Here is a 15,505-nt window from a genome sequence, read left to right as displayed (position 1 = left end):
AGGTCCTAAACCGAATTTTTCCGAAATTTTGTGTGGGAGGTACCTGAAGGAGGAGGAGTAGAAAGTTTACTCTATACAAAGTATGGACCAAATCGGTTACTCCCTTCAAGAGTTAACGTACGTACAAATTTTCCGAACATTTTCGAACTTTTGTGGGGAAGGTACCGGAAGGAGTGGACCGATATAACCCATTTTCGAACTTAAACTAAGTTTGGACAAAATATTACGAAAGCCAAATTTTGGATCGAATCGATTTATCCGTTCGAGAGTTATCGTGCGCTCCAACCAGACAGACAGACGGACGGACATTACTCAATCGACTTCAAATTGTCTGAAACACATTTCGTCCAAACATACTTAGGGTCTAAAACCATTATTTCGATGAGGCACATTTTGCCCGTATGAAAGTGTATATACCCTCGTTAGCATAAATGCTGAGCGTATAAAAATGTATAATGTCGTAATTGAGGCAGAAAATGCAAGATTCTTCCACAGAAAACAAAGTGATCCGAGAGCGGGTCTTAAAGTGAATTTATCCAAAATTTTGTGTGGGAGGTACCCGAAGGAGTGAACGAAACAAATATAGTCCATATTCGAACCTGATCTATATCTGGTAAATATATTAGGATGTGTAAAGTATGGACCAAATGTGTCACTCCTATTCAGAGTTATCGTGCGCACAATTTTTCCGAAGCAGTGGACCGATATAACCCATCTTCGAACTTAAACTAAGTTTGGGTAAAATATTACGATACTCGAAATTTGGGCCGTTGAAACGTTTTAAAACTTTTACTTGTTTTAACTTATCAATATTTGGTCTGCAAAACCAAAATGCAAAGTTTTCTGTGGAACGAAAGAGCACCTTTTTTTGCAAAATCTTAGCAAAATACACTTTGCATCTTCAACTTTTCACTTAGCGGAAGGGAACGTTTGTGGAACAGAAATAAAAGAGAGCAAAATTTTTTTTGAAAATTTAACAAACTCAACTTATCATTAGCAACTTATCACTTATAAAAAAAGGGTTCTGTGGAACTGAACAATTTTCGAATTGTCAAAAATATTGCTAAGTGCAAACTGAATAGTTGATAAGTTGTTTCTTGGAATAGGGCCCTGGTCTCCAGTTTCACCCGAGATTTGCTAGAATTTCAATAAAACCTAAAATGTTCAAGTCCATTTTAGGAGCGCTTAGAAAAAAAAAACAAATAAGAACGGCGTTAAGTTCGGCCGGGCCGAACTTGTTATACCCTCCACCACAAGTTGTATTGAAGTAAAATGGAATAATTGGTTCCCTTTCGTGTATGAAGAAGACTTAATACTAAATTTCAGCAATTTCGGTAAAACAATGTGAGACACCATTCTATGGGGGCTTTTTTAAAACGTCGATCTATACCGACAAATTTCTGACGGAAAGTTTTTAGGCTCAAAGTAGACTAAATACCAAATTTCCTATATTTCGGTAAGAGAATTTGGCTAAAACTTAAAAAATAGCGAAATCAAGGAGTACGCTTCTATGGGGATATAGGAAGACGTGGACCTATACTTATAATACTCTTCTGGAATATTTTATAACTCTTGGAAGATGAAACAACGAATTTTAGTTAGAAATGGGGCAATATGAAAGTGTGGACCTGTACAGACAAATTTCTGGCGAACAGTTTTATATCACATTGAAGACTAAATACCAAATTTCAGCCATTTTGGTGGAATATTGAATCCACAACCTTCAAAATACGGAAAATCGGGAGGTACCTTTCCATGGGGGCTATATGAAGGCGTGGACCTATACCGACAAATTTAACGGGGAAGTTTGAGTACCCCCAACGAAGTCTAAATACCAAATTTCAGCCATTTCGGAATATTGAGGCCACAACGTTCAAAATATCGAAAATCGGGAGGTACCGTCCTATGGGGGCTATATGAAGGCATGGACCGATATCGACAAAATTTTGGGGGAAAGTTTTATACCCCTAAAGAAGACTACGTACCAAATTTTAGCCATTTTGGTAGGATAATGAAGCTAAAACCTTAAAAATAACGAAAATCAGGAGTAATAAAAACTTATGTACCAAATATTGACTCTCTATCTTTAAAATTCCGAGCTGTATCTTGATTTCAACAGACAGACGGACGGACAGACGGACGTGGTTAAATCGACATAGAATGTTATGCTGATCAATAATATATATATCGACGCCTCCAAACAATAGTATGCTAAGTCGACTTAGCATGTTTTCAAGTTCTTTACATTTTTATATTTAACGTCCTTTAACATAAATTCTGTCAAATTTTGGTAATAATCGGACAATCCGAACAGAAGTTATAAACAAATATTTACTTAGCATAGTACTGAAGGTCAAAGAAATTTCCAAACTTTTAGAGCTTGCCCTGCAAAACTAACTGTTCAGAATTAGCAAACTATTATTTGGAGGTGTCGAATGTCCTTTAACTTAAATTCTGTCAAATTTTGGTAATGATCGGTCAATCCGAACAGAAGTTATAAACAAATATTGACTTAGCATAGTACTGAATTTCAAAAAATTGTCCAAACTTTGAGAGCTTCTCCTGCAAAACTAACTTTTTAGACTTAGCATACTATTATTTGGAGGTGTCGATATATACTTTATAGGGTCCCCGACGATTTTTTCGATGTGTTACAAACGGAATGACAAATTTAATTATACCCTCCATATGGTGGAGGGTATAAAAAGCAAATAGTTAAAACACACTTATACCACTATAATTTAGCCATTTGTTAACCGATTTAAAAAATGACTTGTTTGAATGATATTACTTGAATCTTCTACAGATAAGGAAAATTGTGCCTGTTTAAAGTTGAAAATCTAAGAAAAAAAGTTAACGGCAAACTTCGAAGATCGATTAAAAAATTCGAATTAACGTAAACAAACGGAGCGATACGAGACTTCTAATTTACCCTCTATTTTTAACCGCAACTCTCAGAATGGACCTAATTTTTGGTAACCTGGATTTTTTCTATAGTGTTATTCTAGGCGATTTCTAATGCAAGTCTTTTGGAGATTCAGTCTCTACATTGAAATATCTGGTAATAATGGAATAAGGCTCCTAGATTTCGAAGCGGCAAAAAACAGTACCTGATTTAAGCATTTTGACATTAATAAGGGCTGGCTGTTACCAGATTAAATAAAAAATATATAATTAAAAAATTCTTGTAATATGTAGCATCTCAAGAGTGTAACGTTCATTATAATTAGCCTCTTGAGCCAATATTTTAATATTGTTACATACAGCAACGAATTTTGTAACGAGAGTATTAGTTATTAGCGACAAAGATTTCCATGTCGAGAACATCAACATAATTAAAGACACTCTAAAGAAAAACAATTTTCCTATAAATACCATTGACGACTTGATTTCGCGCGCAATAAGAAGAGACAGAACGCCAGCCACAGAGAAGGAGCCAAAAACCTACAAAACAATGACATGTACAAGGGGTATCTCGCAGGGTTTCGGAGTCGAGGTAGTTTTGGCTCGACTCCGACTCCAGACGATTTTTTTCACGACTCCGGCTCCGACTCCGGGTCGACTCCGAGAGTGAATTCCTATACCAATAAAAATGAATAAAATGTGCAAAAATTGTTAACTTTTTCCTATATTTTCGCCTATATAGGCTAATGTGTTAGTTTTTCCTTACATATTCATTAGAAAGGGCAATCGTTCGAATACATTCAAACATATCAACATTGTTCTGCCGAATTTTACATTGAATAACAAATAATTTTAAAAAATGAAGTTTCAGTGTTTTATTTAGAAATTCACTGAAAACTAGAAAATAATTTGTCGCTTAGCCTCAATAAATATATTCTTTCTCATGATGGAATCTCTCAAATAAAACGCTTGCATTTGAATTAAAAATTGTGACAATATTGAGAAAGAATATATTTATTGAGGCTAAGCGACAAATTATTTTCTAGTTTTCAGTGAATTTCTAAATAAAACACTGAAACTTCATTTTTTTAAATTATTTGTTATTTTTAACTTTTTAGTAAATACATTTTTTGACCACTGAGAACAAAATTATAGTAAATTTTGGCCGTAAATTTAGATAAAAACTTTAAAATGCCTAAAAACGTGTAGTACCGTTATATACAGGCTATACCAAAACCAGGACTTATGTCCATAATTTTATATGGGGAAGTTTCTGTACCATTGGGGACTCCAAACGCCACGTTACAGCCAATTCGGCCTAAAAATGAAGATAAAATCCCTAAAAAACTTGAAATCGGGAGTACCGCTATATGGGGGCTATACCAAAACCTGGACCCATGTTCACAATTTTTGTTGAGGAAATGCCTGTATCATTGGAAATCCCAAATGACAGCTAATTCGGGCAAAAATGAAGATAAAATCCTCAAAATACCTGAAATCTGGTGGTACCGCTATATGGGGGCTGTAGGGAAAATTGGGCCCATATTTATGTATTGTCTTCCAAATATGAAAAGTGTGCAAAGTGTCATTTCGATTGGTCAACTGCAACTGCGTCAAAATTGAGTTACCAGATTTGAAATGCAAGTTAAATAAAACACCGTTAAAACACTGTAAAATGGACCAATCTTTGTTTTAATTTTATATTCATGTATTGTCATCCAAATCTGAAAAGTGTGCACAGTTTTAGTCCGATTGGTCAACTGCTACCGTGTCAAAATTGAGTTAACAGATTTGAAATACAATTTAAATAAAACACTGTAAAAATTCTAAAAATGGACCAATATTGGTTTTGGTTTCATATTCATACATTGTCATCCAAATCTGAAATGTGTGCAAAATTTAATTCGATTGGTCAACTGCAACTGTGTTAAAAATGAGTTACCAGATTTGAAAAGCATGTAAAATTGAGCACTGTGCAACACTGTAAAAATGGACCAATATTGGTTTTGATTTCATATTCATCTATTGTCATCCAAATCTAAAAAGATTGCAAAGTTTTAGTTCGATTGGTCAACTGCAACTGTGTGAAAAATGAGTTGCCAGATTTGAAAAGCAAAATACCGGAAATCGGGTGGTACCGTTATATGGGGGCTATAGGAAAAAACGGACCCATATTGGTTTCGGTTTCATATCCACGTATTGTCATCTAAATCTGAAAAGTGTGCAAAGTTTTACTTCGATTGGTCAACTGCAACCGTCTTAAAAATCAGTTACCATATTTGAAAAGGGGGTTAAGTTAGACACCGTAAAAACACTGTAAGAATGGACCAATATCGGTTTTGATTTCATATTCATGTATTGTCATCCAAATTTGAAATGTGTGCAAATTTTAAGTTCGATTGGTCAACTGCAACTGTGTGAAAAATTAGTTACCAGATTTGAAAAGCAAATTAGATAAAACACTGTAAAACAGTGTAAAAATTGACCAATATTGGTTTTGATTTCATATTCGTGTATTGTCATCCAAATCTGAAAAGTGTGCAAAGTTTTAGTTCGATTGGTCAACTGCAACCGTGTTAAAAATGAGTTACCAGATTTGAACTAAACACACACCGAAGCAAGTTAAATAAAACACTGTAAAAACACTGTAATAATAAAAATAGCAAAGTTAGAAAGTTTTTGTCGGTTTTTATACCCTCAGCCTTTAGGCTAAGGCGGGTATATACACTTTGATACGATGAAAATGTGCCTCATCGAAATAATGGCTTTAGACCCCAAGTATGTTTGGACGAAATGTGTTTCAGACAATTTGGAGTCGATCTAGCCATGTCCGTCTGTCTGTCTGTCCTGCTGGCTGGAGCGCACGATAACTCTCGAACGGATGAACCGATTCGGTTCAAATTTTGGCTTTCGAAGAAGAGCTACATCGGTCCACTCCTTCCGGTACCTCCCCCACAAAAGTTCGAAAATGTTCGGAAAGTTTGTGCGCACGATAACTCTTGAAGGGAGTGACCGATTTGGTCCATACTTTGTATAGCGTAAACTTTCTACCAGAGTAATGTGAGGTTCCAATATGGTCTCAATAAGTCCACTCCTTCGGGTACCTCCCACACAAAATTTCAGAAAAGTTCAGTTTAGGGCCATTTCTCGTGTCGCTTTGATTTTTGTTTTAGCAACTTGTATTCACTGCCCTCCATACGACGGTACAAGTTTCATCAGGTGCAAGTCCATACTTCCTGAGAAAATAGCATGAATGTTGCAAAAAAGACCCTATGACACCGTGTGTAGTGGTTGGAGCGCAAGATAACTTTCGAACGGATCTGCCGATTCGGTCCAAAATATGGCCTTAGTAATATTTTGTCCAATCATAGTTAAAGTTTGAAGATAAGCCAGATCGGCCCACTCCTTCCGGTACCTCCCCCACAAAAGTTCAAAAATGTTCGGAAAAATTGTTCGTACGGTAACTCTTGAAGGGAGTGGCCGAATTGGTATACACTTTACACATCCTAATATATCAACCAGATATAGATCAGGTTCAAATATGGACTATATTTGTCCATTCCATCCGATACCTCCCACACAAAATTTCGGATAAGTTCACTTTAAGACCTAATACCGAATCACATTTTTGTTGAAGTAACTTGCATTCGATGCTTCAATTACGATGGTAAAAGTTTTTTTAGGGGCAAGTCCATACTTCTTGAGCAAACAGCCCGAAGAGTGTAAAAACCCCCTATTGAACCATATGTTGTGCCTGGAGATCCACTTCCATAACGGTCAACGTCGATCCATTCCTTTTAGTATCTCCTCCGCAAAACTTTTGATCTTTAATCCTAATCAAAATTTTTGTCGGTTCAAACGCCCAACATTTTTAAAACCCCCTAAATACAGAAAAAATTATTTCAATGTACACAAGCTGAGGGTATATCTCTGTCGGCAAAGCCGACTGATACTTTTTTACTTGTTCTTTTTTTGGACGAGTATATACTGGACGGAATCCTTCCGCGTGAGATAATCTTTAAGCTTTTAAAGTATGTGAAAATGAAAGGCAATACAAATCACAAGGACTACACGAAATATAAATTATAAGCAATTCAAACTGGATGTAAGCCAACATTTTAGTGTGCTTAGCCTTAAAGGAGACCCCCAATTGTAAAGCTCAATAAAAACAATTTTCATGATTTTTTTCCGAGAAAACTGCGTAACTTTTTGGCAGATTTTTTTCTTCATCTGAAAGAGAAAAATATTACGAAGTTTGAGCTCGTCTACGAAACCCTGTTTTTATTAAAGCATTTTGCGATGCCAACTCTAGTTCGAAAATTAAGAAACCAATTGTCATATATTTTTGTGGCCGATTTATATTTAACTGAAAACTGAAAATTTATGAAACTACAGTCAACCAAAAAAGTCTACATACACCCTATAAATCTCGAGTTTTATGGGTAAGGAAGCATTTTTATGAAAATCCAAGTACATAGTTCTATTTCATATCCCTAATAAACAATATTACATACAACAAAAATATATTCCATAATACGAATAACGGTAAATTCTATAAAAATTAAAAAATTAATAGGGAAAAAGTGTACATACACCCAATGAAATATTAAGATTACCGTAAAATTTATGGAATAAGCAATACAAATTTTGCATTTTATTGCTTTATCGAATGTCTCTGGTTGTCTATGATATATTTTAGACAAAATAGGAACATATTTGTGCTCTAATTGACGTTATTTAAGGTCAGACTTCGCGTATAGCTCGTTAAGGCGGACCCTTGCAGATTTCTTTGAGTTTTTCAGTCTGGTATTTTATGACACCCCAGGAAATACAGTGGGACTAATTATTTTAAGATCCTAGACCGCTTTGAAGCTGTTCTTATGGATAATATATGCTCCTGAGCTTCGCTAAATATGCGAATTCCTGAGTTTTTCATAGTTTTCACAGCATTCCAAGGGTCAAATTACACGCAAGAACCTTGGAATTACCTTGTAATACATTTTTGGACCTTAACTCAATCAGTAATGTACAACATTATTCTACAAACCCGCTCCTAATGTTTCCAAAGCATCAAAATAAAAGCACCACCAAAGAATGCATGAAATTTACACTGTTAACTAGTATGCTCTCGTATTATGATAGCTAGGGTCACTTGAAGCGCTATAAATGTCGGAAACTTTTACATTGCTGATTCAATAGATGCTCAAGGATTGTACCGGACCTTATTACAAGGTAATTCGAAGGCTTCTGCATGTAATTTGCCCCTTGGAATGTTGTAAAAACTATAAAATTTATGAGAAAACTCAGGAATTCGTATATTTAGCGAAGTTCAGGAGCATAGAATGTTTACAAGGGCAACTTCAAAGCGCTCTTGGATCTCAAAATTATCAGTCCCACTGTATTTTCTGGGGTTTTATAAAGTAACAACCTCAAAAACTCAAAGAAATCAGCAAGGGTCCCCTTTAACAACTTATACGCGAAGTCTGACCTTAAATAACGGCAATTAATCCACAAATATGTTCCTATTTTGTCTAAAATATGTCATAGACAACCAAAGACATTCGATAAAGCAGTAAAATGTAAAATTTGTATTGCTTATTCCATAAATTTTACGGTAATCTCTATATTTCATTGGGTGTATGTACACTTTTTCCCTATTAATTTTTTAATTTTTATTGAATTTACCGTTATTCGTATTATGGAATATATTTTTGATGTATGTAATATTGTTTATTAGGGATCTGAGATAGAACTATGTACTTGGATTTTCATAAAACTGCTTCCTTACCATTAAAACCCGAGATATATAGAGTGTATGTAGACTTTTTTGGTTGACTGTATATCTCCAAACAGAGGTATAAAGCTATTTTCTCAATGATTGTTGGTATGTGGGTTCGAGTCCTTGGCTTTTCTTTTTCACTTGCAAATAATTTCCGATCATCAAGCTTAACCTAAACGAGAAAATTAATAAAAAAATCATTAAAAATGATCTTCGCCCTTACAGGCAAAATTTCATAAAATAAAAAACAGGCTGAGCCCGGCTGGGATTTGAACTCACGTCCTTGAAAACAAATCAAAAAAATGTTGTCACGGCGTGTTAGCGTTCAAAGCCAAAACTCATAACTTCAAAAGCAGCGCAAAATAGCGTTTGTCGTGAAGAAAATACATTTCAGCGGCCAAATATCCGCGTAAATGTATAAAACACATTTGCATTTGAAAAACGAAAAGTTCTAGGGCAGAGAAGCCATCACATAGTCGATACGTCTGAAGATCTGCTATACCACGAGTGAAACCAGGTACCGTAATTTGGTGACTATGTGGGTTCGAGTCCTTTGGCTTTCCTTTTTCACTTGCAAATAATTTCCGATCATCAAGCTTAACTCTAAACGAGAAAATTAATAAAAAAACCATTAAAAATGATCTTCGCCCTAACAGGCAAAATACCAAAAAATAAAATTTCGTCAAGTTGTATTGAAATAGTTGTGGTGTAGGGTATTTTATATTCGGCTCCGCCCGGCTTTAATGCTTTCCTTACTGGTTTTAATTCAATATTTTTCTTGATTTTTAGTTAAATTAAAGTGTTACGCAGCTCTTTAAGGTAGTTTCTCAAGTGACCTTGAAATATAAATCGAAAACAAATCAGAACTGTTGCACAATGGTCAGTTTTCCGAAAAACATGACCAAAACTCTTAAAATTAATGGATTTTGACCTAACCGTGGGTATACGTTTTGTTAATAATAATATTTAATTAATTTAATATTTTTCTAATTTACTGTGATACTTCACTTCATTGGCAACATTAAAAATTTCAAACGCGTCTCATAAGCCTTTCAATACAATTATCAAAGAGAAATATTTAAAAACTGTTTTTAATTTTAGATATAGGTACATATGTATTAATTGTTTTCTAAACGATAAAATTTGGCATTACGAAACGTAGCGAGAACGTCACTTTGACCGGCAATTAAACCAAATTTCAGACAAAAAATATAATTCTTATTTTCATAACTAAACGCAGCGGACTCTTTTGAACAACATTTAAAAAATGTTTTGTGTAAATTTATAAATTTTTTCGAGTTTTGCCAAATTTTTATTTAATTTTTTTTTTTTTTGTAAAACTGGCCACTGTTCATTTTTTGGTGTATTTTATCCTATATTCCATTCACGAACATAACAAGTACAGATTCTTCTCAATTCGTGCTTTTTGTAAATTGCTTTGCTTTAGAAAAAATAAAATCTTTTTTTCTATAGTGCATAACTTAGCATTTACCTAAAGGTCACGTAAAGCTATGGAATGTTCATAGGGTGATCAACTAGCATGCTATATGTAAATGCTGAGCAAAACATCCCAAGACCTTTACGTAATTTGTAAAATTCCTCGTCACAAAATTTAATTAATTAAACAAAGACATTTGTTCAACAATATTTTAAATCAAATGTATTACTTTCAAGAACGCACTATTCTATAGGTGACATCTCTTGATGTATTTATTGTAGCTATATATTAAAATAAAATTACAATACATACATATACATATAATAAAATATTAATTATAATTAATAATTAAAAAAATAATTATAATAAAATATTAATTATTTGTATGATCTTCCCAAACATAGAGGAAGCTCTTATCATGTTCAAAAATGATTTTCCAATCAACATTCTTTGAAAAAATTACAACATTTTTTTTCAAATCTATCTCATTATCCTTTTATTCTGGATTCTAAATTTCTCAAACCCATCACACACTTTTTGTACGCCCACAATCCTTATTTCATTTCCGTGCCATTGTCTTCATGACTAAAGCAAATGTGAAATGATTTGTTATTGTTTTCACAGTCACAGAACATTTGTGGAGGATGGGGAACTTTAAACCACCACCACCCTGACCACCTCCTTTGCATTGTTAAGGAACAAAATATAATCAACATGTGCGAACATTGTTTAGTTGTGAACATTAATTTTAATATTTCAGATTACATATTTCTAAATGCCGTAAAAGAAGAAGGAGGAGTAGTGTCAGCATAGCAGCCGCTAGTCTACAATTCCGTCAGTTTAATACCCTGCCAACTAACAGATGCAATGATGAAGTTTTGTTTTTTGATGACGGAACCTGGACTATAGGACGTTACAGACACATTTGTAGTGGAATGTGCTAAAACAAGTGAATAAACTTTCCAACAAGTTCAGGCATCAGTTTATAATTACAGGCAGTTCCGTTTAAAAACAATTCCGATTATTCTAAACGTCATATATAACGCATCATTGGACACATATAGCAGAAGCATGGATTTTTAACAATATTTAAGACCCACATACCAATAAGCGTGGATTTTTAAAAATATTTTCTCATTAGACCCACCGACCAATAAGCGTGGATTTTTAAAAATATTTTTTCATTAGACCCACCGACCAATAAGCGTGGATTTTTAAAAATATTTTTTCATTAGACCCACCGACCAATAAGCGTGGATTTTTAAAAATATTTTTTCATTAGACCCACCGACCAATAAGCGTGGATTTTTAAAAATATTTTTTCATTAGACCCACCGACCAATAAGCGTGGATTTTTAAAAATATTTTTTCATTAGACCCACCGACCAATAAGCGTGGATTTTTAAAAATATTTTTTCATTAGACCCACCGACCAATAAGCGTGGATTTTTAAAAATATTTTTTCATTAGACCCACCGACCAATAAGCGTGGATTTTTAAAAATATTTTTTCATTAGACCCACCGACCAATAAGCGTGGATTTTTAAAAATATTTTTTCATTAGACCCACCGACCAATAAGCGTGGATTTTTAAAAATATTTTTTCATTAGACCCACCGACCAATAAGCGTGGATTTTTAAAAATATTTTTTCATTAGACCCACCGACCAATAAGCGTGGATTTTTAAAAATATTTTTTCATTAGACCCACCGACCAATAAGCGTGGATTTTTAAAAATATTTTTTCATTAGACCCACCGACCAATAAGCGTGGATTTTTAAAAATATTTTTTCATTAGACCCACCGACCAATAAGCGTGGATTTTTAAAAATATTTTTTCATTAGACCCACCGACCAATAAGCGTGGATTTTTAAAAATATTTTTTCATTAGACCCACCGACCAATAAGCGTGGATTTTTAAAAATATTTTTTCATTAGACCCACCGACCAATAAGCGTGGATTTTTAAAAATATTTTTTCATTAGACCCACCGACCAATAAGCGTGGATTTTTAAAAATATTTTTTCATTAGACCCACCGACCAATAAGCGTGGATTTTTAAAAATATTTTTTCATTAGACCCACCGACCAATAAGCGTGGATTTTTAAAAATATTTTTTCATTAGACCCACCGACCAATAAGCGTGGATTTTTAAAAATATTTTTTCATTAGACCCACCGACCAATAAGCGTGGATTTTTAAAAATATTTTTTCATTAGACCCACCGACCAATAAGCGTGGATTTTTTAAAAATATTTTTTCATTAGACCCACCGACCAATAAGCGTGGATTTTTAAAAATATTTTTTCATTAGACCCACCGACCAATAAGCGTGGATTTTTAAAAATATTTTTTCATTAGACCCACCGACCAATAAGCGTGGATTTTTAAAAATATTTTTTCATTAGACCCACCGACCAATAAGCGTGGATTTTTAAAAATATTTTTTCATTAGACCCACCGACCAATAAGCGTGGATTTTTAAAAATATTTTTTCATTAGACCCACCGACCAATAAGCGTGGATTTTTAAAAATATTTTTTCATTAGACCCACCGACCAATAAGCGTGGATTTTTTAAAAATATTTTTTCATTAGACCCACCGACCAATAAGCGTGGATTTTTAAAAATATTTTTTCATTAGACCACCGACCAATAAGCGTGGATTTTTAAAAATATTTTTTCATTAGACCCACCGACCAATAAGCGTGGATTTTTAAAAATATTTTTTCATTAGACCCACCGACCAATAAGCGTGGATTTTTAAAAATATTTTTTCATTAGACCCACCGACCAATAAGCGTGGATTTTTAAAAATATTTTTTCATTAGACCCACTGACCGATAAACGTGGTTTGCTAAACATATTTTTTCGTTAGACCCACTGACCGATAAACGTGGATTGCTAAACATATTTGTTCGTTAGACCCACTGACCGATAAACGTGGATTGCTAAACATATTTTTTCGTTAGACCCACTGACCGATAAACGTGGATTGCTAAACATATTTTTTCGTTAGACCCACTGACCGATAAACGTGAATTGCTAAACATATTTTTTCGTTAGACCCACTGACCAATAAACGTGGATTGCTAAACATATTTTTTCGTTAGACCCACTGACCAATAAACGTGGATTGCTAAACATATTTTTTCGTTAGACCCACTGACCAATAAACGTGGATTGCTAAACATATTTTTTCGTTAGACCCACTGACCAATAAACGTGGATCGGATCATTCCATTTATCTGGATTGACCTATTGCCTATCACATGTATAATGAGTAGATTTTTCTTTACAGTAGAGCCCATATGTGATGTGATTAAAAGTTTGGTTTTTGTTATTCCCCTGCTTTTTATCATTATATTCCGTCCCCCTCTCTGCCATCCTCCATCCCTTATGTCCATCTACAATTCATTTTGTTCATTGAATGCTGATTTCTTTACCCTCTTTGCTGGCTGGAGCTCGCTTTTTGCCTCGATTTCATTATTATTTGAATACAATATCATTGGATAACAATGAAATCTCTGCGCGAGAAACAGAGGAGGAGGATATGTTGGTTCGCTCGTTTGGGTCGTTTGCAAATTGGTGATGTGGTCCATTGTTGGTTCATTGAATTTTGCAGCGCAATTGTGGCGGCGAGCTCGCTCTCTCGGTTTGTATTAATTTTTTAATCATCAAACACCATGAATGAATATAAAAAGAGTGGTATAAATGATTCTTTAGTTACGTTTGAATGAACTAATTGTTCTACGAATCTTTTTTCCTGCGACTCATTTGAGGCTCATTTGCTTCTACGGTTTTTTGGTTATTATGGCATATATGTTACAAAAAAATAATTAACATGTGGCTAGTTAGTTAATTTTTTTGTATGGTATATTACAATTTTCAATTGGAATTTATTAATAGTTCTCTTTGTTGAATTTCATGCAATCTGTGATATTTTTTGATAACAAAGAGAATGATTTGATATTAAAAATCGGAATAATAAAAAACTTTTTTTATTAAAGGGAGTGGACTGAAATATCATTCTCCACAACCATATTGTATTAAATAAAAATTGATTTCTAACACTCAACGTGTGTTCGTTGCACACAGAGGGTCCTGAAGCTCGTTGAATGGTAACATGATTACATGAACACGTGCTAATGTGCTCTTTAGCAAAGCAGATGTTCGCGATAAATGTGATAACATCTAATATAATCTACTACACATATTCCGATACATGTCTCATATATTTTACCACTAACATTGTCTGTTTTGTATTGATTTAAATCTCAGATAGTTTACCTTCATAATCAAAGGTTTCTGTTAGAATACGTCTAATAGGAACGGAGGTTGGAATGGCAAAGCCATATTTGACCACACAGTCGTTGCTGATTTAAAGTTCGGGCGGTTTCCTTAACTTTGGTCACTTTTATCGAAATGCACCAAATTAAAGCAGGGCTAGCTTCAGCTTCCTCAGACCTTTAGACCAAACCCGTTCGTTAATATTGTTAAGGTTACGAAGTTTTTCGGCAAATAACACACACGTGACCCGAACGCAAACTAAGAGAGCAAATGTTTTGATTTTTTTACTTCAGTCTTGTACTGAATTAGTCCGGTCAAAATAGACATGCGTATAAGGGGGAAATAGCAAAAATTCCCACAAAGCTGAATTTTGGTGGAGAGCTAGGGTTAGCCATTAGAAGCAACGTCCTAAAAGTCCCCATCGATCCCATGTGTGCAAAACAAGTTATTCGGGGTCAAAGGTCATTTTTGGAGGCATTATTCAGTTTTTTTTTTAATTTTTCTCAAAAACGTTAAGACTTAGCAAAAACCGGCTGAAGTAAAAGTTGTAGATTCAATAATTGTCTACAACAGTGGTCTTTATGATACTTAAAAAATACTTACCATTTTCGAGATATCGCGATCTAAAGGTCAAATAAAAAATTAGCCGCGTAAGTACATTATGAGGCGAACCGGTTAAAGTAACGACACTATGTGGTAGATACTTCCGTAAGCTTTCAGACGATATCCACTTTGCAGGAATCGGTTCAGTAGATCCGGGTCTAACCCGGTTTTTAAATTTGGCCTTTCGGGTCGAATAACCGGCGAACCGAATCCGCAACCGTTGAAAATTATACATAATCAGCGCAACAAACCTTACCTTCGGACAAAACTTGAAAAAAAAAAATCGGAGAGTTTTCGTTGGGGTCGTTCCCTTTGGGCTTTTGATTACACATTTGGGTTAAATGGGCTATTTTTGCATACAATGACTCTAACATTGAATAACTCTACTAAACAAGCTCCGATTTTGTTGGATTTTTTTTAGAAGATAGCTATAATCTCGCTCTTCAAGAAAATATATATATTTTTGGGGGACAGACCCGATTACTTCG

The sequence above is a fragment of the Musca autumnalis genome, unplaced genomic scaffold (assembly GCF_047663935.1).
Source record: "Musca autumnalis isolate F117 unplaced genomic scaffold, ASM4766393v1 scaffold_3, whole genome shotgun sequence".
In the NCBI taxonomy this organism is placed as follows: domain Eukaryota; kingdom Metazoa; phylum Arthropoda; class Insecta; order Diptera; family Muscidae; genus Musca; species Musca autumnalis.
Note: the sequence above shows the minus strand (reverse complement) of the source record.